Source organism: Jaculus jaculus, chromosome 18, assembly GCF_020740685.1.
Source record: "Jaculus jaculus isolate mJacJac1 chromosome 18, mJacJac1.mat.Y.cur, whole genome shotgun sequence".
NCBI classification, from domain to species: Eukaryota; Metazoa; Chordata; class Mammalia; order Rodentia; family Dipodidae; genus Jaculus; species Jaculus jaculus.
Genome location: NC_059119.1, coordinates 526,337 through 547,891, shown reverse-complemented (window position 1 = coordinate 547,891; position 21,555 = coordinate 526,337). Strand labels below are relative to the sequence as shown.

The window sequence follows — 21,555 nt, the reverse complement described above, 5'->3', positions numbered from 1 at the left end:
AATCCAGTTAACTACAGCCACCTGCTATTCGATAAAAATGCCAAAAATACTCATTGAAGAAATAAAAAAAACCTCATCAGCAAATGGTGCTGGGAAAACTGGATATGTATCTGTAGAAGGATGAAAATAGATTCTTCTTTCCCTCCATTCACAAGAATTAAATCCAAATGGATTAAAGACCTTAACATCAGACCTAAAACTCTGAAACTGCTAGAGGAAAAAGTAGGGGAAACCCTTCAACATATTGGTCTTGGCAAAGACTTTCTGAATATAACCCCAATTGCTCAGGCAATAAAACCACAGATTAACCTCTGGGACCTCATGAAATTACAAAGATTTTGTACTGCAAAGGACACTGTGAATAAAGCAAAAAGGCAACCTACAGAATGGGAAAAGATCTTTGCCAGCTATATATCTGATAGAGGATTAATATCTAGGATATACAAAGAACTCAAAAAGTTAAATAATAAGAAATCAAACAAGCCAATAAAAAATGGGATATGGAGCTAAATAGAGAGTTCTTAAAAGAAGAAATACGAATGGCGTATAAGCATCTAAAAAAATGTCCTACATCCCTAGTCATCAGGGAAATGCAGATTAAAACTACATTGAGATTCCACCTCACTCCTGTCAGATTGGCTACCATCATGAAAACAAATAATCATAAATACTGGCGGGGATGTGGAAAAAGAGGAACCCTTCTACACTGTTGGTGGGAATGCAGTCTGGTCTAGCCATTGTGGAAATCAGTGTGGAGGTTCCTAAGACAGCTAAAAATTGATCTACCACATGACCCAGCTATAGCACTCTTAGGCATATATCCAAAGGACTCATCCCATTTCCTTATAAGTACATATTGTTGTTGTTATTGTTTTCCTAGCCTTCATTCTTTCTGACAAATGCCTAGCATGTTCCCTTTCTAACCCTGATGGATTGACAAAAAAGCAACATTCTTCATACAGGAACATACATATTCCCCCTTTCTCTACAGTAATCCAATCTAGTCCTCTCCAGTTCTGCTGTACCATTGCTGCCAGTGAATCTATTTTGTTCTAGAGGGTGACTATTCTCTGTTGGGCAATGGTCAGGTCCTCTTGAATCTGGCTAGAAAGTTGACTATACTGTACTTGTTGGATGCCTAGTATGGTGGGACTGATGGCTAAGGTTCCTGTCAAGGCAAATCCCAACAAAATGGGCAGTAGTTCTGGGGCTCTCTTCTGTTTTTCCTCCCTGGGTTGTAAGTATTGGCAGATTTTATCTCCTGAGAACACATCCAAGTTGGGGAATAGTAATACTAGCTTACATTTTGTTTATGAATAACAAGTTCAAATACCTTTAGGGGAGACAAATATGTTCCCTTGGGGGTCACTGTTTTGGTGGCCAGCCTGGTGCAGTTTTTATCTCTGAGCACTGAGATAAAAACACACTGAGCCTCTCCTACAACTTGAAATGGCTGCCCAGTTAAGCAACTTTCTCCTATTGTGTTAGCTAGGATCTGGCTAGCTCTCAGACATAACCAGCAATCTCTTCCCAAAGAGGGACTTACCTGTTTAAAAGGTTCATGAAAAACTGTTAGAAACTGCCATTAGTATATGTTCATGTACATCTACACACTTACTTATCCAGCTCACCTTTAAACTGCATGGTAGTTTTTTCTTCCACTTTAGCATTAGATACAGGTAACTCTAGCCATCATGACTGAAGGTCAAAACAAAACCCCTGCTACTTGCTGAAACATGAACCTCACTGGAGTAAATTTGGATGCAAACACACTTTACATAAATTTCTATTATTCTGCATGAAAATCTCACTAAATATTTTTCATAACAGGGTGGAGGAATTTGCTTTTTCATGGTGAAAGTTTTTGCCCTCTAAAAAAACATTTAAATAGAGCAACTTAGAGAAATATGTTCTCAAAATAATAGTTGTGTTATACTCTACTTCAGTTATTTCCATATGGAAACTTCATTAAAATCAGTTTACCACAACCAATAAACCTGTTCAATAAACAATAAAAAAATCTTGTCCAAAGCAATCCCAAATGAAAATGCATGCCATTTCAAAATTAAATGCACTCATTAAGAATTTGGGCAATTAAGAGAAACCATGTATCACATTTGGTGACATTAAGTTTAGCCCCTAAACAATAGTTTCTTCATTCCTTTATGTTATCTTGTGAAAAAAATAATTCAATCTCAAAATGTGACTATCATTATTTTGTTTTACAACTTATTTCAAATTCTAAAGTTCACACACAAGGCTGCAAACTGGTGCAGGATTCATTTTATCATTCACTGACCTATGTGTAGTCATCTATAAATATTCACGGAAGCAACACTGGTCCAACCAGGCACAATTTTCTTCGTTTTGTAAGTAAGTGTAGCCCAATACCTAATCATGTTTGTAAATTATAAACATGAAAATATGTATTAGAGGCACATTATTTTTAACACCAACACAGTATGAAATTTCACTTTTCATAGTCACTGAAATTGTTTCTTCTAGTTATGGCTGCTTGGCTTCCTTCCCCCTTCAGCACAAGATTGCTGGCAGCCATCCTTTAGAGTCAAAGCTCCTCAGGCCTTAGCTGGCTGAAAAGGTAACAGGTAAACTAGCACCAGGAGAAGCACTGTACTAGATTTTAACACTGTTCATTAGCAGTTCCATCTTCCGGAGTTGGCACTTATTCTTGGGCATTGGCTTCAGATAATGACAGTTTCTAACAGTTTTTCATGCTCATTTGTTTGATTAATTTTTCACTCTTACTAAGATTAGACTCTTATTAAGCGCTGTAATGCTGGTCACACTTACAGTGCTAACAAAAGTGTAGGGAAATTATGCAGAAACTATTTAAAAATACTAAAATTTAGCCGGGTGTGGTGGTGCATGCCTTTAATCCCAGCACTCAGAAGGCAGAGGTAAGAGGATCACTGTGAGTTTGAGGCCACCCTGAGAATACAGAGTGAATTCCAGGTCAGCCTGGACTAGAGTGAGACCCTATCTTGAAAAACCAAAAATTACAAAAACCTAAAATTTTGATTTCTGTCTTGTTGACCACTTGCTTTTAAAAACAAGTTAGCTTTTTATACTCTGAATGCTTAATACCAAATAATTATTTGTATTATAATAAAGAAGTAGTATTGTGTATAATGTTTTTTAAACAAATGGGTTAAAATTGTTTTGCAGTGATCTTTATGCTAAAATTAAACCCAACAAACTTCAAAAAAAAAGTTCATGACTAGCATTTACTAGGGACAACATTTTGAGTAGAGGGGATTTCAGGGTCAAATGGCCTTGGGCTAGACTGATTGGTGGGGTTTTCTTTGTGTCGAGGGGCTCAGGAATTGTCCACTCACCAGGATAGTAATTTGTTGTCTTATCAACAGCCAGAAGATCATGGTGGGCTGACAGCTTTCCCAATCATTTAATATTAATGCCAGTCTGTGCGTTCCATGTAATGGGGTTATTAAGAGTTTGGACACCTTCCTTTTTATCTGTGGGAAGGACCTTGGTACTTTGAAGCCCTTGTCTGGAGTCAGGTGTTCCTTTCACTGTCCTGCTACTAAAGTCAATATATGCGCACTGTTTCAGATGATAGCCAGTGCCCCCACCCTTCAGGCACCCTCCAATATTATCATTCTGCTCTATATGGTAAAGCCATTCCCATCATAAAAATTCTTTTTCCAGTAATTATCTTCTCTACTACAGTTCTGATTTACTCCTTTAGCTATGTGGTTGTTCTGAAGGAGATGGTACAAGAGCCATGCCATTCCCTGAACAAGCACTGGTAGCTATTAGGGACAGGCCTAAGGTCTGGGGTGCATCAGCTGCAAGACCCCCAGAATATTGGGTAAACATAGCTTCCGAGGTTAGAGATGCATCAGCTGTGATGTACGTTGTCATCAGACACGTCAGGATTTAGGGGTGAGCAGAATTCTCAACTCAGTTATTCTTGGAGAGCTACAGCTGCCAGGGGCTTGGGAGTGCACAGCCACCATTCATTTGGTCCAGTTAGAGACTGCCTTTGCGTGGGTGTGATGGACCCAGAGCTTGGCCCTGCAACTTTAAGAGCTGAGGGAGTGGTTAGGATGACTTGGTATGGCCCCTCACATCTGGGAGTCTAAGATTCCCCAGAATAGGCTCTATTCCCAGACCCAATCTCCTCAGTTTCAGGAATGTAGGGGGTCTTGAGCCATGAGGGGAGGACACAGATTTAAATGTCCAGCAATTTCCTTTGCACGGTTGACTAAGTCCTCTAAGAACTTCTGGGGGTTAGTTTGTACTTCCAGAGGTCCCCACAGTCTCTCAGGAGCAGTCAGGGAGGATTCCTGAACAAAATTTCAAAAGGGGAAAATCCCCATTTTCTAAATGTGTGGTGTATTCTGAACAGGACAAGCAGAATAATTTCTGGCCAAGGAAGGCCTGTTTCCTGGCAGTGTTTGGCCATTGTAGTCTTCAAGGGCCAGTCCATTCTCCTGACTTGGCCCAAGAAGTAGGTATGATACAGCATGTGTAGATTGCAAGCTAGGCTCACCACTTTGGACACCTGCTGAACAATCCTGCTGATAAAAGGTATGCATTGGTACCCCAAAGTGCAGAGTAATTTCTCTGACAGAATGCAGAACATTTCTTGCACTTTTTCTGTGCTTATAGGGAAGGCTTGTACCCAGCCTGGAAAGGTGCAGACTACAACTAGCAAGTACCAATGTCATTTACTGGGCTGGATGTCCATGAGGTCCACTTCTAGATGCTCAAAAGGATAGGATCCCCATCTTTGTGGCACCAAAGGGTCCTGGGGCTCCAGCTTGGGGTTATGTTGTGCACACCACAGGCAGGCTCTGCTGCTCTGCTGTGCTAAAGCTGACAATTTTGGGACCATCAGGTATCTTTACAACAGGTTGTGCAAGGCTGTCTTTCCCAGTGACTTGATGGGCTTATTGGACCAGGCTGGGTGCAGTTTCCCCCTTGAGACTATTAGTTTCCCATCTGAAGGGATTACCCAGCCTTCAGGATTTTCAGTTGCTCCTTGGTCTTGGGACTGTCAATGCAGCAGTCTCACTTGACTGTTCTTGAGTTGGTCGAAGGCATTCCCTTCCTCCTTTCAGTTGGTCTGTACTAGGTCCTCAGAGGGCACTGTGAAGAGACTGGGAAACGCTAGGGAATTCTGGAATCCAGAGTTATCAGATCCTGGCTGCCTCTAGGAGCTCTACAAGTTTTTTCTTAGTTTTGGGGCAGGGGTACCAGATAATAACTCATTTGTGTTTTCCTCTAACCTCCTCTGTCCCCTGCTGAGGTGATATTCTAAGTAGGTGATCTCCTCCTGACAGAACTGAGCCTTCTCAGAGACCTTATATCTTGCCTTTTGTAGGAAATGCAGCAGCCCTTCTCACAGACTTCTCTTGTGGGAGCTGACAGCAATAGATTCTCAATGTACTACAAGATGGTGCCCCTAGAAGGTCAGCTGTTTTGTAAGTCCTTTGCCATTGTTGGCGGGGGGGGGGGGGAGTGGGGGAGGCTTCGACAAAGGAGTTTTTGAACCCTTGCGGCAGATGGGTCCATGTCAATCGCCCCTTTGAAGTAGTCTCTGGGTCTTCCCATTCAAAATCGAACAGGGGCTGGCCTATTTCTGCTAACCTCATGCAGAAGAAGGCATCCTTCAAATCCAGGCAAGTGAACACAGCAGCCATTGGGGCAATCAGTCTCAGCAAAGTATAAGGCTTGGAGACCACCAGGTTCAGGGTCTCAGTGGCATTGTTGACCCTACAGAGGTTTTGGACTGGCCCATGATTATTGGTCTCTGGCTTCTTCACTGGTAGAAAGGGTATGTTCCATGAAGGTTGGATTTCTCATAAATATCTCTTGTCCTTGAGCACTCTCCCCCACAGTGAGTCTTTTGTTGTGGGGGTATCCCAAGCCAGTCTTCCAAGGAAATCAGGTATTGTTTTTTCCTTACCAGAGTGGTGCTGGTTTTAGTGTCACCATTATTAGTGGGTGGTCCATGGCAAGGTCAATTCCTTCTCATATGTCCCAGACCTAGGGAAACTGTTCCAGGTACCAGTTAATATTTGAGGCATCCTGAGTCTTTCCCTTTTTGTCTCCAGGTAAAGCCTCCAATCCCTTTCTGGGTAGACTTCCAGTGTCAGTACAGGCAGGGGTTTGGGGCTGGTCATGGGATCAAAGTCCATGCTCACTGTATTGCCCAGTTTAGATAGTAAGCCTCTCCTTGGTAGAGGTCCCGGGTCCTCAGGCAAATGCAGTAATTAATGACAGACTGGTGGCCTCCTGAGCAATGTTGCAGATTCATAGAACTGATATTTCTTGGTGGTCCGTGTTGCTCCTTTGATGGTGACATAGTCTTTGTTGATTCTTCCATTGGGAATGGTTACAGTAGGGATGGCTGCATCAGTGATCAAAATGAAGTCCATGGTTTGGCTCCCCCAGATTAATTCTGAGCATGGGCTCCTGAGGCCAATCACAAGTAAGCCCAGTCATCCACAGTCTGATTCAGAATCCCAATCCAGGCTCTCAGTGTTAGGGACCTACTGGGAAGCTGTGACTACTGCAGATTTGAATGTATCCCTCTCCTGGTGTCTTTTCCTGGGAATGCTTGCTCCTTCCTTCTGTTCTGAGTATTCGCTCTTCCAATGGCCTCTGCTCTTTGAGTGAGTGCTGATCATTGCCTAAGGGGGCTGTTTTACCCTCTTTCCCATGTTTCTGCCCTGAGTCTCCTGGTGTCTAGGGCCCATTTCATGGAAACTGAGAGCACTGGAGCCCTCCTCTCGCCTCCTCTGTCCTCAATCTTCCAGGTGGCAGCCTCTCTGTTGGCAATTAACTTGGAAGTGATTTCAAGAATTTTGGGCTGGAGAGATGGCTTAGCGGTTAAGCACTTGCCTGTGAAGCCTAAGGACCCCGGTTTGAGGCTCGGTTCCCCAGGTCCCATGTTAGCCAGATGCACAAGGGGGTGCACGCGTCTGGAGTTCGTTTGCAGAGGCTGGAAGCCCTGGCGCGCCCATTCTCTCTCTCTCCCTCTATCTGTCTTTCTCTCTGTGTCTGTCTCTCTCAAATAAATAAATAAAAAGAATTTCACTTATGTTCTTTCCTGAAAACCCTTCCAGGTGCTGCAACTTGCATCTCACTTTGTAGGTTGATTGAGTTACCAAGACTGTATTCACCATTGACAGGTTTTCAGGGGCCTCTGGATCAAACTGTGTGTACCTGTGGTATGCGTAACAAAATCTCTTATAAAACTGGCTATGAGGCTCTCATTCTCCCTGGATCACTTTGCACACTCATATCAGTTTGGTGGTCCTTCATGCTCCTGCTTTGTCCCCTTCAAGAAAAGCTTTTTCATCTGGTTGAGAAACTGGGCCCCACATCTGTAATTGGCTCAACTTTAGTCAGGGTATCGTTTGCATAGCCCTCTGGAGTCATTGTCCGAGCTGGAGCCTGTGCAGCAAGCCATATTCTCTCAACCTGGAGGACTCGCTGCCTTTCTACAGAGTCACAGTGTGGTCAGTAGCAAGCGGCAGTTTTCCCAGGTTGACCTGTGTGTTTTCATAATGGAGGATGGCAAGTCTATCATGGTCTGAGGTTTCTGGGAGTAAGGTGGGGTGCGCTGTCACCAGTTCAAGATATCCGTGGTGGTGAAGTGCTGACAGGAGAGCTGCTGACCAATTGGTATATGAGTCACGGTCTCGCTGGAGGGACGGGCCTGGCATCTCCCAGGCAGGCAGAAGGCATGGGTCCTTCCCTGGATTTCGGTTGGCCACAGGTGAGGGAGGGACCCCATTGTAGGTAGGCAGTAGCACCCAAGCTGCTTCTGGAGGGACTTTTAGGTAGAAAGCCAGGGCTGGCACTAGCTGATCAGAGAGACAAAAGGATCTTCAGTTGGCTGATGGGCAGGGGGAGCTGTTCCACACAGGTCTCTGGGGCCTGGAGGGAGGTGGAGCTGTGTTCTCATCTGTCACAGTCTGGAGCAGGGCTGGTTTCAATTTCATAGATTCAGGTTCGGATCTTCTTACGGCCACAATAACTTGAGGCGAGGGGCCTGGGGTCTGGTAATGGAGCCAGCAGGGGATGAGGGGGTGGGCCCTGACCAGGAAATACTATGAGTTGCTGTACTGGAGTTCCCAAACAAATTTCTCAGACCCTGCTAACGAGGGATTAAGTCCAAAGTTCTGTCCAATGCCCATCTGACATGGGACGCTGGCCAGTCAAGTTCAGATAGTGTTCAATTTAGAATGTTTCACCTTGAGCCCATAGTCAAGGGAAAATCCCCACTTGAAATTATTAAGTATGGTCTGTAGCACAGATGGCGGAGCCGGGAAAGTGGCTTTGGCACGGGAAGTGTGTGGAGCCCACGCTGTGATGAAGCAGGGATGCCCTAATGGAGCCTTTGTATGTGCCTAACTCTGTGTAATAAGTGAGGAGAGGAGAAGGGGTCTTTCCCTCAAGCTGATGCCCGCATGGCCGGACCCCTGGAGGAAGCTTAAGGATGTCTTACCATACAGCCTCCTGTATAAACCACGGGCCTGGTCAACCCCTCTGATAAGGAGGTGGTGAGTGCCCACTGAGGTAAAACAGCTTTCGGTGGCACCATAGATATGGGCCCAATCAGATTCCCTAGCTGCAAGGCCATGGAACCCTACAACCCGTTCACACATTCAATCACCTTTCACCTGGAAGTTACACATTCCCACATTAAATTCCTATTTTAACTTGACCTTGGTACAGCATTAAGGCTTCAGATTCAATCTCCTGTAGGGTGATCAAGCCTGTGCCGGCTCCCAATTTTTAGTTTCCCTGGGGGCCCTTACCTTGTCTGGACATCTGCCCTGATCTCATCTTCCCCCCAGGCCTGGCTCTGGTACAGGGCATAATAGTCCTGGGCTGCCTGGAAAGGGACCCTGAACAAACTGGGTGGAAAGGAGGAGATTTATTCAGACATGGCCCATAGTCAGGATAGCTCCAGAAAGTCTCTGGCCCCCAGCAGTGGGTGTCCTTCAAATTTAGTTTCTGCAGCAAGCGAAACCAAGAAAGTAGGCAAGTGAGCATTTCAGAAGCAGATATGTAGCCGTTAGTAGTTGAAATTTGCACAAGGAGATGAGGAAGTGGTCTGCAAGGGAGAAATTCCAAAACTAGATATGTGCAGTTCTTAACTTTAGCAAGCAAGACTGGCTGGCCTCATGTCCTTGGGCAGGAAGCAGGTTGCCATAATAGCCTCCAGCCTTCTTCCCAGAAACTTGGTAATTTTCCCTTGTTCCATCACAGAAGAATTGAAAAGTAGACATATCTTGTTCCTGTTATAAATATGAACTATATCCTGGTATGTTATCTGCAGTACTGTCATTTTTCACGATCCTACATCAAATATGTATTTACCTATCATTATCTCTCCACAAATTTACATATAACTTTTCCTTTTTTTTTTTTGAGGTAGGGTCTCACTCTAGCCCAGGCTGATCAGAAATTCACTATGTCCCCTCAGGTTGGCCTGGGACTCACAGTGATCTTTCTAACCTTGCCTCCTCAGTGCTGGGTTAAAGTTGTTCAGCACCATGCCTGGAACTCACAGCGACCTTTCTAACCCTGCCTCCTCAGTGCTGGGTTAAAGGTGCTCAGCACCATGCCTGGGACTCACAGTGATCTTTCTAACCCTGCCTCCTCAGTGCTGGGTTAAAGTTGTTCAGCACCATGCCTGGAACTCACAGTGATCTTTCTAACCCTGCCTCCTCAGTGCTGGGTTAAAACCATGCCTGGAACTCACAGCGACCTTTCTAACCCTGCCTCCTCAGTGCTGGGTTAAAGGTACTCAGCACCATGCCTGGCCTAACAGTTCTATTGTTGTGTTGCAGCTGTTAAAATTGCAAAACGTGGATTGAAGCCTAATTATCTAAGTCTCTTCTTAAAACAACAAGTACTAAAATGTTTGTCTGAACTTAATGAACAAATTTTTCTTCTGGGCCTAAATGTGTGCCAGAACTCAGTCCTTTTTCCTTTCCCTGGTCTGAGTGATGGGTTCTGGGTAATGTACACAGGACTATTTTCCATGCATTCCCTGAGACCATTCCATTAGGGAAGAAAATATTAGGTGATTTAATGATATTCTTTTAAACAAGAAAACTATTAATCTCTATATTCTTCCCAATCAAGTAAGATATCCTCACAAGCCATAATTTCTTGACACTATGTTGATGATGCATTTGTGGGCATTTCCAAATTCAACAATTTTGACTACATATTTTTATTGTAATAGGCAGAAGAGCCAAACAACATTAAACATTGCAGAAATACAAATAATATGTATGATCAAAAATTTGAAAACCAGGCTGGAGAGATGGTTCAGTGGTTAAGCGCTTGCCTGTGAAGCCTAAGGACCCCAGTTCAAGGCTCAATTCCCCAGGACCCACGTTAGCCAGATGCACAAAGGGGCACACACATCTGAAGTTCATTTGCAGAGGCTGGAAGCCCTGGCGTGCCTATTCTCTCTCTGTCTCTCTCTCTCTGTTTTTCTCTCTCTCTCTCTCACTCTCTCTCTCTGTCTCCTTCTCCCTCTCCCTCTCCCCCTCTCTCTGCTCCTTCTCTCTGTAGCTCTCAAATAAATAAATAAAATTAAACAAAAATTTTTTTTAAAATTTTTGAAAACCAAACTGTGATAACTTATTACAGAAATGGAGAAAATTGCATTGAAAAATAATTTACTATAATGTTAGCTATTTCTAATATTTGAGAATTATAAATTTACATTTTGGTGAATACAATCCAAAGTTTAAGAATTTTTTTAAGTTTCACAATGATAATAAATTTTCAAATAAAGGAAAAGTTGCATAATTTATAAATACCTGTATATTTTAATTAAGTTTTCATATAAGGAATTTAGGCTTCTGTATTTAAAAGCAGAAAAAAAATGCAACCTGGAGACCATTGATATTTTAGAGATAACATTTTAGAGAAATGTTGGGCTGTGTCTATAACTAATTCAGATTCTATTGATTTTCTTTATAAAGTGATAGATGATACACTTCCAATTCTTATATATCCCTTATTTGTTAAAGTATATATAGACTAAAAGAGCTTACGGTAACACTTTCCTTCAATCAGAAAATGTACTTGTTTTCAAATCGTAAATGTCTAATATTTTGAAATAACAATTGTAAAAATATGTGCACATATGTCTGATTAAATGTATGAAAGAGGACAACATGACATTCAGTCATACTGTTATTATTTAGAACATAGTGGAATCAGGCATCCTTAACAATGCTTCATGATATTTTGCATAACTTGAACTTTCAGAGGAAAGCAGATTTCCTTCTTTGGAGTGAAAAGTAGATGTTCATTGGTCCTTCTAGTGTGCTCCTGGGAATATCTCTGACTTGTCCAGATCCATCAGCATTATGGACAGCCTGAGGGAGAAAAATAGGCTCCCTCTTATTCCCTTAGCAGACTCAAAATCAAGTGAGAAAGCCAGTGAATGTTCAAAGAAACCTAAGCCATGCCTATCTACATTGCTTGTACACTGTCAGGTCTTAGAGTGTATTTTATCATGCCAATATAAACAATTAGGGCATGTCCTGATATTCCCAAACTAATCCAGTTCATGTTTCTGTGCTGTTATTACCAGCACATCCTTCTATTCCCAAAAGACACTCTGGTTTGTACCATGAGTTACATCATCCTACTCCTGATCATAAAGTTGAAATGAAATAACTAAACAAAAGGTCCAAAGAAGTCTAGAGGCCCTGGTGAACCCAGTGTCTTGCTCTCTTTCTCACTCTCTATCACTATTAAATAAATAAATAAAATATTTTTAAAGAAAAAGCAAGATTAATTCTTTACATTTTACATGCTTTTGATTATTTTTTCCCACTAACATGAGCAGATGCTTCATTATATTCTTTTTTTTTTTAACATTTTATTTATTTATTTGAGAGCGACAGACACAGGGAGAAAGACAGATAGAGGGAGAGAGAGAGAATGGGCGCGCCAGGGCTTCCAGCCTCTGCAAACGAACTCCAGACGCATGCGCCCCCTTGTGCATCTGGCTAACGTGGGACCTGGGGAACCGAGCCTCGAACCGGGGTCCTTAGGCTTCACAGGCAAGCGCTTAACCGCTAAGCCATCTCTCCAGCCCGCTTCATTATATTCTTGGCTAAGCATTTTTTCCAGGACCAGTAGGGAAGCACTCCTGTTTCACGTCTTCTTTTTGATGAGAAGGTGCTGGATTGGAGTGAAGCAATAAGCATAATTCAAGATCCTTTTGTTAAAGCATCCTAAATTTAGTCTGTGGTCATTAATGATGTTGTTAGTTTCTGGGGCCTGTAATAGTTAATGAATAGGCCAAAAATAGACCAGTGTTATGATTAAAAAAAAACCCTTAAGTAATGGTTTACACAGTATGCATAGAGGAAATTTAACCAGTGGCAGGAGTTATATCCTCACTGCTTTTAAGTTGCATTAAACTAAGCATGGCTAATTTTGAAAGGAGAAGCAGTTACTGATTCTTAGTGTTTGCAGTCTTTGGAGACAACCACTAATCCCTAGGAAAACTGAGATGCCCTGCATGGAGAGGCCTTAGAAGGAGGGCATTACAAGAAAGATTACCCTACTTTTCCTTTGAGGGGTCATGTTAATAATTTCAGGTACTCCTTTTATTCAGGTGGTAATTTCCTAATATGTAATTAGGAAAGCTTAAAACTCTGAGTAATGAATTCTGTTAAGGACTCCTTCTTATTTAAGTCTCTTATTTAAGGGAAGTGCTATTAGTATATCTAGTATTAATATCAATCCCTAGACACTTCAGAGAAAATAAAAGTAAGGCAGAATCAGATTCATTCAGGGTTTTTGAAATGGATATTTACTTACTTACAATTTAAGCACTTTAATGAATGCAAGGACTGTGAGGGCTACTGGAGTCATGAATACAATTCATTCATTTACTGAAAAGAAAAAGGGAAAAAAACCTCACTTATTATAAGATATATTTAAATTTTAGACACTGATGAGTTTATTATCAGAGTATTTGTTTGACTGCTTAAAAATGACTCTCACTGGGAAAGAAAAGAAGGGATGAATAATTTCTACACTGGAAACTGTTTTCTTTTTCCTTCTTTTTTGTTTAAAAAATATTCACTTTCATGTTTAACTGCATTTGTAATCATGTATGTTTATTTAGGTACAGTATAGTATTCAAATATTTGTATGAATATGCAATACTTGGAATATTGGTAACCTCAGACATCTATCATTTCTTTGAGATAGAATATTAAAAATTCTGTCTAATATTTTGAAATAACAAACCCATTGTTAGTATAATTTTTCTTATTTATATCTCAAACTACCCAACATAAACAACTGAAATTCTTTTTTTATGTATGTCAAAGAGGAAAGATTTATATTGTCTTGTACTTTTAGAGGGTTCAGCCCCTGGTAGCTCAACACCATTGACTCAGAGACCATGGCATGTCGGAGGATGTATACTCTTCTCCTGATGGTAAACTGGAAGTCCAAAATGAGATAGGGATGTAGATCAAGAATATCCTCCAAAGGCATGTTACCCTGACTACTCCCTCCAATTAGGCCCATCTACTTTCTAGAACATGCCTAAACAGTGCCACCATCTGGAGATCAAGCATCAGTGCAGAACTTGGAGAGACAATTCCTATCTCCAAGGATGACAATTTCATTTAAGCATTTTATTCTGCTATGCTATGATATTAGGAGCTATAACTCCTTTGCAACTGCACCAGTGATCTCATTAACCATATTTTCTCTTTCTCTCCTTCATGATGTTTTAATATTTGACCGAGAATAATTCATGTTTTGATATTTAATCTAGAGTAATCCTTCCAATGCAAGGTACTCCATAACATGATTCCTAGCCCAATTAAAAAAAAAAAAAAAAAAAAAAACTTCTCAATTTCATAGCAAAAACAAGTGTTTGCTCCAAATATTTTAATTCAGTAATTATTTAATTTAGTAATTATTACTAAAACTGATTATTTGAAGGAACAGTTATGAAATATCCATTTAAACAAATCACCAATGAAAGTGGTTCCTTTCCTTTTCTTTGTTTCTCTTTTTCTCTTTCTTTCTCTCTCTTTCTTTCATACACACACACACACAAAAAGAAAGAATTTATAATACCATAAACAGGGATGATACTGACTGCTTTAAAAGTCAAAGCTAATATATTTTAATTAGGAGAGTTAACAGCCTAGCTGTAAGAATACTGACATTATAAAAGTTAATAAAATATGAGAAGAAGGCCAGGGCTCCTAGCAGATGCCTATAATCCCAGCTATCTACTTGGAATTTTTAGGCAGGAAAATTGAAAATACAAGGCCTACCTGGGCTAAAGAGTGAACCTAAAGCCTGGGCAATTTAGTGAGATAATATCTCAATATAAAAAAAAGTAAAAACGAAGGCTGGGTGTGTAGCTTGGTGTAACATTACTTGTATAGTATGTATGAGGAATACGTTTAATTCCTGATACAATAAATGAGTAAATAAAGGAAAATAAATTAATAGTTAAGTAATAAAATGAGAGGTAATCTAGATAACTCATATAAATTCCTGGCTATGATAACAAACAAAATGAGAAAGAAACAGCAAACCAATAAATTAACATTTTCATTGTTATGAAGTTGAGGTCATAAGAATGTCCATCAGATGTATTGATAATGCAGAGGAATTAGTTTTATTTTCAGAGCTTCCCTTAACATAATTTAGCTCTATGATTTCTAAAATGTGTGAGTTTCCTGTTCCTAGTTAAGCAGAAAATTTGAAAAAGTATTCTGTGCTAGCTATTTTATTATACTAATACAACTAATTAAGTAGACATTATTTTTCAGAAATATTAACAAAAGTATGTTATTCCACAGCCAGTGACATTTCTAATTCTAAATTATAATTATATCCTGATTATTATGTGTTCAAATATTTTTCAGAAAAAAATTAAGAGTTGGATTAATTATCTCTTGTTACTTAGTTGTTGATACAAAAAATTCTTTTTTCTTAATTTATTTGAGAGTGACAGAGAGAGAAAGAGGCAGAGAGAGAGAGAGAGAGACAGAGAGAGACAGAGAGAGACAGAGAGAGGGAGAGAATGGGCACGCCAGGGCCTCCAGCCACTGCAAACGAACTCCAGATGCGTGCGCCCCCTTGTGCATCTGGCTAACGTGGGTCCTGGGGAATCGAGCCTGGAACCGGGGTCCTTAGGCTTCATAGGTAAGGGCTTAACTGCTAAGCCATATCTCCAGCCCCAAAAAATTCTTTTTAAGAATATAAGGCTTCGTTCTCAGGAGGCTTGGGCCCAAGGAGGCACTCAATGAATGAGAATGAAGGTCTTTCTCTCTCTTTCTCTCTCTCTCTCACACATTCATCAACTGAGCACACACAATACACTTACACACTTTATTTGATTCGATTATATGAGTAGAAAACAAATGACAACACAATAACACATACCTTCTTCTCAGTATCTCATCTAGTTCTGCTTTATGTTTAGTATCTTCACTACATTCTAGCATACCCTTGTTTGACTTGAAAAGATAAACAAGTAAATAAAACAACCTTAAAATTTGGTTAAGTGCTAGAGAAATGGCTCAGCAGTTAAGGTGGTTGCCTGCAAAACCTAACAACCCAGGATCAATTCCCCTGTACACACATAAGCCAGATACACAGAGCACCACATGCACCTGGAGTTTGTTTGCAGTGCCTGGAGGCCCTGAAGCACCCATGTGTTTTCTCTCTCTCTCTCTTTCTCTCTTTTTCTGTATCTCTCTACTTTCAAATAAATTAATAAATTATATACAAATATATATATGTTGGTTGAAACACAACCATGGAGTTCACCAGTCTTTTATTCTGCACTTAAATACCTGTTCATTATAAGTTTTTTTTAGCTAAATAAATAAATAAAACTCTCCTGCACATTGTATGTATTTAATCCTCTTGGAAAAAAAAAAAATTCTTGGGGCTAAAGAGATGGCTTATCATTTAAGGTGCCTGCCTATAAAGTCAAAGGACCCAGGTTTGATTCTTCAGGCCCAAGTAAGCCTGAAGCCAGATACCCAAGGTAGCACATGTGTCTGGAGTTTGTTTCATTGGCTGCAGGCCCTAGTACACCATTCTCTCTCTCTCTCCTTTCTCGTATTCTCTCAAATAAATAAATAAAAATAAAATATTTTTTAAAAGTGGCTATGTTAAGATTTAATGTGTTTACTGTGTTCCAACCTGAGTTTGCCACTTCACTGGGTGTACTGAATATCAAATACAAACTATGCCCCTTTGTTTTATTTCTTACACCTCTGAAATCCACCTTCAGCCTTGTTGCTATAGTAATTAATGCACAATAAAGAAATGGACTGATCTCCTTTTACTTAATAGAAGCTTGGCTCCACATTGACTTCCTCTATGTAATAATTCTCAGCTATTTCCAGCTATATTTTCATGTACACTACATCTTTTTGTTTATGTACTCATGATGGGGAACTGCTTACAGTTCATATAAAAGATCTATCACCTTTGATGAATGCCTTAATTTGCCCCTGTGGCCCTGCTGCTAGAGCAGACTACCCTCTGCCTTATTTATTTAACTCACTGCTCACCATCAAGAATCCCTTTGAACATGGTATTCTTCCTCAGGACACGCCTGACTAGTTATGTCTGTACTTTGGGTCTATACCCTGTGTACTTTCCCCTGTTTCACAATGATCTATTCTTTCAGATGCAGTCTAATTTATCTCTAACAAGTGGTATTATGTTAAAAAAAAACTTAGACAAAGTTTGGATGGATATGAAAACATGGCTTGAATCAATGTTCTAAATATATTTTGTGTTTCAGTTCATAATACCTCTCCCTCAATCAGGACATAGTTGCCCCTCAATTGAGCAAAAGCATCAGCTTCCTGAATGGCATCTCTCTTAAAATATTCCTCTCTGATGGGGTCTGTCTTTTTTTTTTCCAATTTATCTTTAACAATAATATCTTGTTAGGTTACTTTCAATATTTAGAGTGATGTGAGTGTGTCTATTTTCTCTTAGCTTATGCTAAATTTATTACAAAAATCCATGTCCTATTGGGGCCAACATTACCTCTGCAATATAATTCTGCAATTCTTATTCTACCTCTATTTCAATAATACCCAACTGCCTATCAGTTCAAATAAACTGTTTTACCCATCATGATAATAATTTTACGTGAAATTCTATGTGAAATGGTTCATATTTGCATGGGAAACCACTTACCCTTACAGTATTATTTGTCTTCATCATTCTTCTTTCTTACACAGTACCCCTACCAAAATTTGATGTTACCGAGTAACATCTCGATCACACCTTCCAAGTCTCAGGGTCTAATGTGGAAGAGGTGGCAGAAAGAATGTAAGAGCCAAAGGAAGGGTTGGACTCCTTACAAAGTGCTCCCTCCAGACATAAAATGGCCTTGATATCCATGACTTCATAGTGCCTGACACTACCTACACAAGACCATCATAAAAGCAGGGAAAGATCACGACATCAAAATAAAAGAGAGACTTATTGAAATGAGGAAGGGATATGATGGAGAATGGAATTTCAAAGGGGAAAGTGGGGGTAGGAGGGTATTACCATGGGATATTTTTTATAATTATGGAAAATGTTTTAAAAATTGAGAAAAATAAAATAAAATCAGATTTAAAAAAAAAAAAGATATGTAGAGAACTGAAGAGATGGCTAAGAGGTTAAAAACCACTCCCTGTACAAGCATGAGAGCCTGAGGAGGCCTGAGAGCCCTCTGAACTGACAGAAGCAGTTGTATAAGGCCTCACCTTTCTGTAACCCTGGTCTCATAGCTCTCTGGCTGAGCACAGATAGAATTAAAAGAGCTAATGAAAGCAGCAAGTTTCATTTCAAGGCTCCAGGTCATATAAAAATTGGCCAAAGACCAATGGAAAGGGGCATCCAGTGTTCTGCTCCAGCCACCACAGGCATATGTATCCTGATGCAGGTGTGCACATAGGGTGCCACAAGGTCACATACACCCACACATACATGCTACATACCACATTACACAAGACAGAGAAGAAAAACAATGAAAAATAGAGATGCAGAAACTAGATAAGAAAATGGCACACTATCCTTGCAGAAAATTGGACTCAAACTAGATTTTCCACATTGGTTTATTGCACTGAGCAGTCAATATATGAAAAGACACTCATTTTTTGGAAGAAAAAGGCAATTTAAGAATGCAGGTATGAACTTACACACTACCATGAAAAGGACTCACGTGAAAGTTCAACAACACAAAGTATCTGCAAAAGTGGGATCATTGATGATTTTCAGCTTGCTTCCAGGAAAATGTGTAAAAGCACTTTTGAAACTTCAATTGATCCATATACTATGACCTTACATATCCTCTGTGGTATATGATCACCAAAATCAAACCAAAATATCAGCACGTTCTTGGGTATTTCAATAGCTAAAAGTACTTGAAGAAACTTGAATTTAATTTTGCTTTTAATTACCTTTTAACTGCCAATGACATGTTGTTTATCTATTCATTTGTTTCTTTATTATCTATTAATATTATTTATTGGTAGATTATGAAGTTTATTTATTTATTTATTTATTTATTTATTTATTTATTTATTGGTTTTTCAAGGTAAGTTCTTGCTCTAGCCCAGGCAGACCTGGAATTCATTATGTAGTCTCAGGATGGCCTCGAACTCAGCTGATCCTCTTACCTCTGCCTCTCGAGTGCTGGAATTAAAGGCGCGAGCCACCATGCCTGGCTCTTGAAGTAGATGTTTTGTAGATAATTAACAAACAGAACTTGTCCTATAACTTACTTTGTCCTAAAAGTAAAAGAACATTTACTGTCAACATAATTGATCTAGAGATTGTGTTCTTTAATAAACTGTTTTCTTATTTTGAACTATTTGAGGAATTACTTCTTGTTAGTTAAATACATTTCTTCCAAGTCCACTTTTTTGACTTTGTAATTAAAGCCATATATTTATATAATGTTTAGGTTGTGGTCCATCAAAGTCTAATTTGAGGTTCCCTTTAAGGTATTTAGGTTATTTATTCTACAGAATTTTAAACATCCAGAGTATACTTAGAACTTGAATATAAAAGTTACTCTATTCCCACCTCCTTTGATAATGGCATGTCGGAGGTACAAATTGTGTTTTCATTTGATATTTTTAAAACAATTTTATTGAATGTTTTATTCATTTATTTATTTGAGAGAAGTGGGGAGAGAAAGAGGAAGAGGCAGTTAGAGGGAGAGAATGGGTATTCCAGGCTATCTAGTCACTCAAATGAACTCCAGATGCATGCACCACCCTGTGCATCTGGCTTATGTGGGCACTGAGAAATCAAACCTGGGTCCCCAGGTTGCACAGCCAAGTACCTTAGTGGCTAAGCCATCTCTCCGCCCATTATTTGACATTGGGGTGCATTCATATTTTCCTCCAAATAGAAAACCCTTATTGATTTAACAATATTAGACATAATTCTATTTAGTTCATTCTTGAGTTGTAACCACAAATCATATTAAAGTAATATTAGCACAAAAGATGATTTATATTGAGCATTTTATAATGACCTACAATATTTATGTGTGTGATTACAACTTAAATCTTTGACTTCAATTTTTCCAAGGTTTTAGATGATACAATTGTGAAACAGAGAGCCAAGTTGTGATCAACAACCTTGCTCAAATGCTAACCTGTGCTGAATCTAAGTTTATGCTGCTGCACATGCTTATTCTCTGCTGTTTTCAGTGTTGCTGATGTCTCATCCCATCTCTGATAACCACAGACATCTCACACAGTGAAATGATGCACACTGACTGACAAGCATTAGAGTGAACAAATTGTTTCAGCAGATTATCTTAGCATTCACTTTGACAGTTGATGGAAATCTCTCTTCCCCATCCTAAACCCCATCCAGCCTTACATCCAAAACCTTACTTAATTCAAACCTTTTACATCTGAAAGTACTTTTTTGGAAAAGTGAATCATAGGAAATGTAGATTTCACTGAAATCTGAGTTACTCACCAAGCATCACCTTTAGATTCTATTTTCCTTCAGAAAGTAATCCATAGAATCAGCAGCCCAATATATATCTCAAGTTACTCATACTGCTTTAATCCTCTATGACCAGAAAGAAAAGGCTTTTTTTGTTCCTGCTCAAAATGTTAAGATATTTATATCTCGTAAAATTCTGTCAATTTAGAATGTGAATTTGTCAGTAATAAGTTATATTAACGCATGGCAATGAACTAATGAATACTGTTGTTATTCGATGGGAATATTCTAGAATGTGAATGGTATGCCATATATTAAGTTCATTTTTATTATATAATGTAAGATGTAACAGAGTATAAGGAAAGAAATACAAGAAGACCTTTAATCATCATGATTATAATGATTATTAACTTATCAGAAATATTATAATAATTATTTCTAGTTTATAAACAGAAAGATATAGGAATTACACTAAAAGAACGTTAGTACCCTAGCACAAACATTTTCCCTGTGCTTATGATAAGCATGTGGCATCTTAATTTTTGGCAGTTAATTTTGTTGCTATTTCTGACATTTGAATTTCTCTGTCTCATGAGCATCTTATTTTGAGTTTTTCAATCAGAAATATTCAGAATTCCCCAGTGCAGAAGTTTAGACATGGCTTAGAGGAGAAATCATGAATTTTACATCTCTTGATAACTTTTTTCATTTTCATATCTTATTTAAACTAAAAGTTCTTTTATTGCAGCCAATGCACCATTCATGAGCTGTTTAAAGTGAGGCTAAATCATAGAGAACAAGATGAATGTATAACTCAAAGTTCACCTGCAAAGCCTCTGACCGCATAGAAATACTACATAAGTGTCTTAAAAGGAATTTCAATTTTTACATTTTAAGGACAAAGGGTATTTGACTTTTTAAATTTAAGTAAAATTAAGACTTTATTGACAACAAATATATACAAGCTAAAGCTGTAAAATGTACTGACTGTATCTGTATATCTATAATTATCTATCATCTATGTACTTATAGATCTGAGAGAATGAATGTATATGTGTGAATGGGTACAAGTCATGAATATAATCATCTCTTTATGAGACTGTACAGATCAGAATTAGAAGTAAGTGAACCTGATCAAAAAAAGCAGTCTATACCTTCAGTTTCATGAATTCAGTTTACTGTTAAAAAGTATACAAACCACACCTTCAAATTATATAGTTATTTCACTCACAGGAGCAAGAACCTTGGGAACAAATAAAATTAATGAACATATATTTTAAATTATTGGGTCTAAATTGTTATTTCAATTACTTTAATTTTATGTTTAAGACATATCCCATTTTCCTGTAAAATGACTGAAGAATTGCCCATATTCCCTTGTTAGGTGATGATACATGGACTTTCTGTTTCTTAAACCTCAGAATGTTATACATAATGTCTACAATGGCAGAAAAGCAAAATATGAACAATTTAAATTCCATAAGTACAAAATATACAGGAGGTATTGGTCGTGTTCCTCAGAGTGGTCAAAGTGTTTCT

The 21,555-nt window shown here is 39.1% G+C and overlaps 1 protein-coding gene across 5 annotated transcripts in view; it reads left to right on the top strand.

Annotated features, from left to right (window-relative positions):
- Pcdh15 (protocadherin related 15) overlaps positions 1-21,555 on the top strand; it is a 1,075,820-nt gene that overhangs the window by 567,637 nt on the left and 486,628 nt on the right. For all 5 annotated transcript variants that reach the window (XM_045137141.1, XM_045137139.1, XM_045137140.1 and 2 more), the window contains exon 4: positions 5,369-5,468. The gene's annotated coding sequence lies outside the window, so the exon portion shown is untranslated. The remainder of the gene's footprint in view (positions 1-5,368; positions 5,469-21,555) is intronic.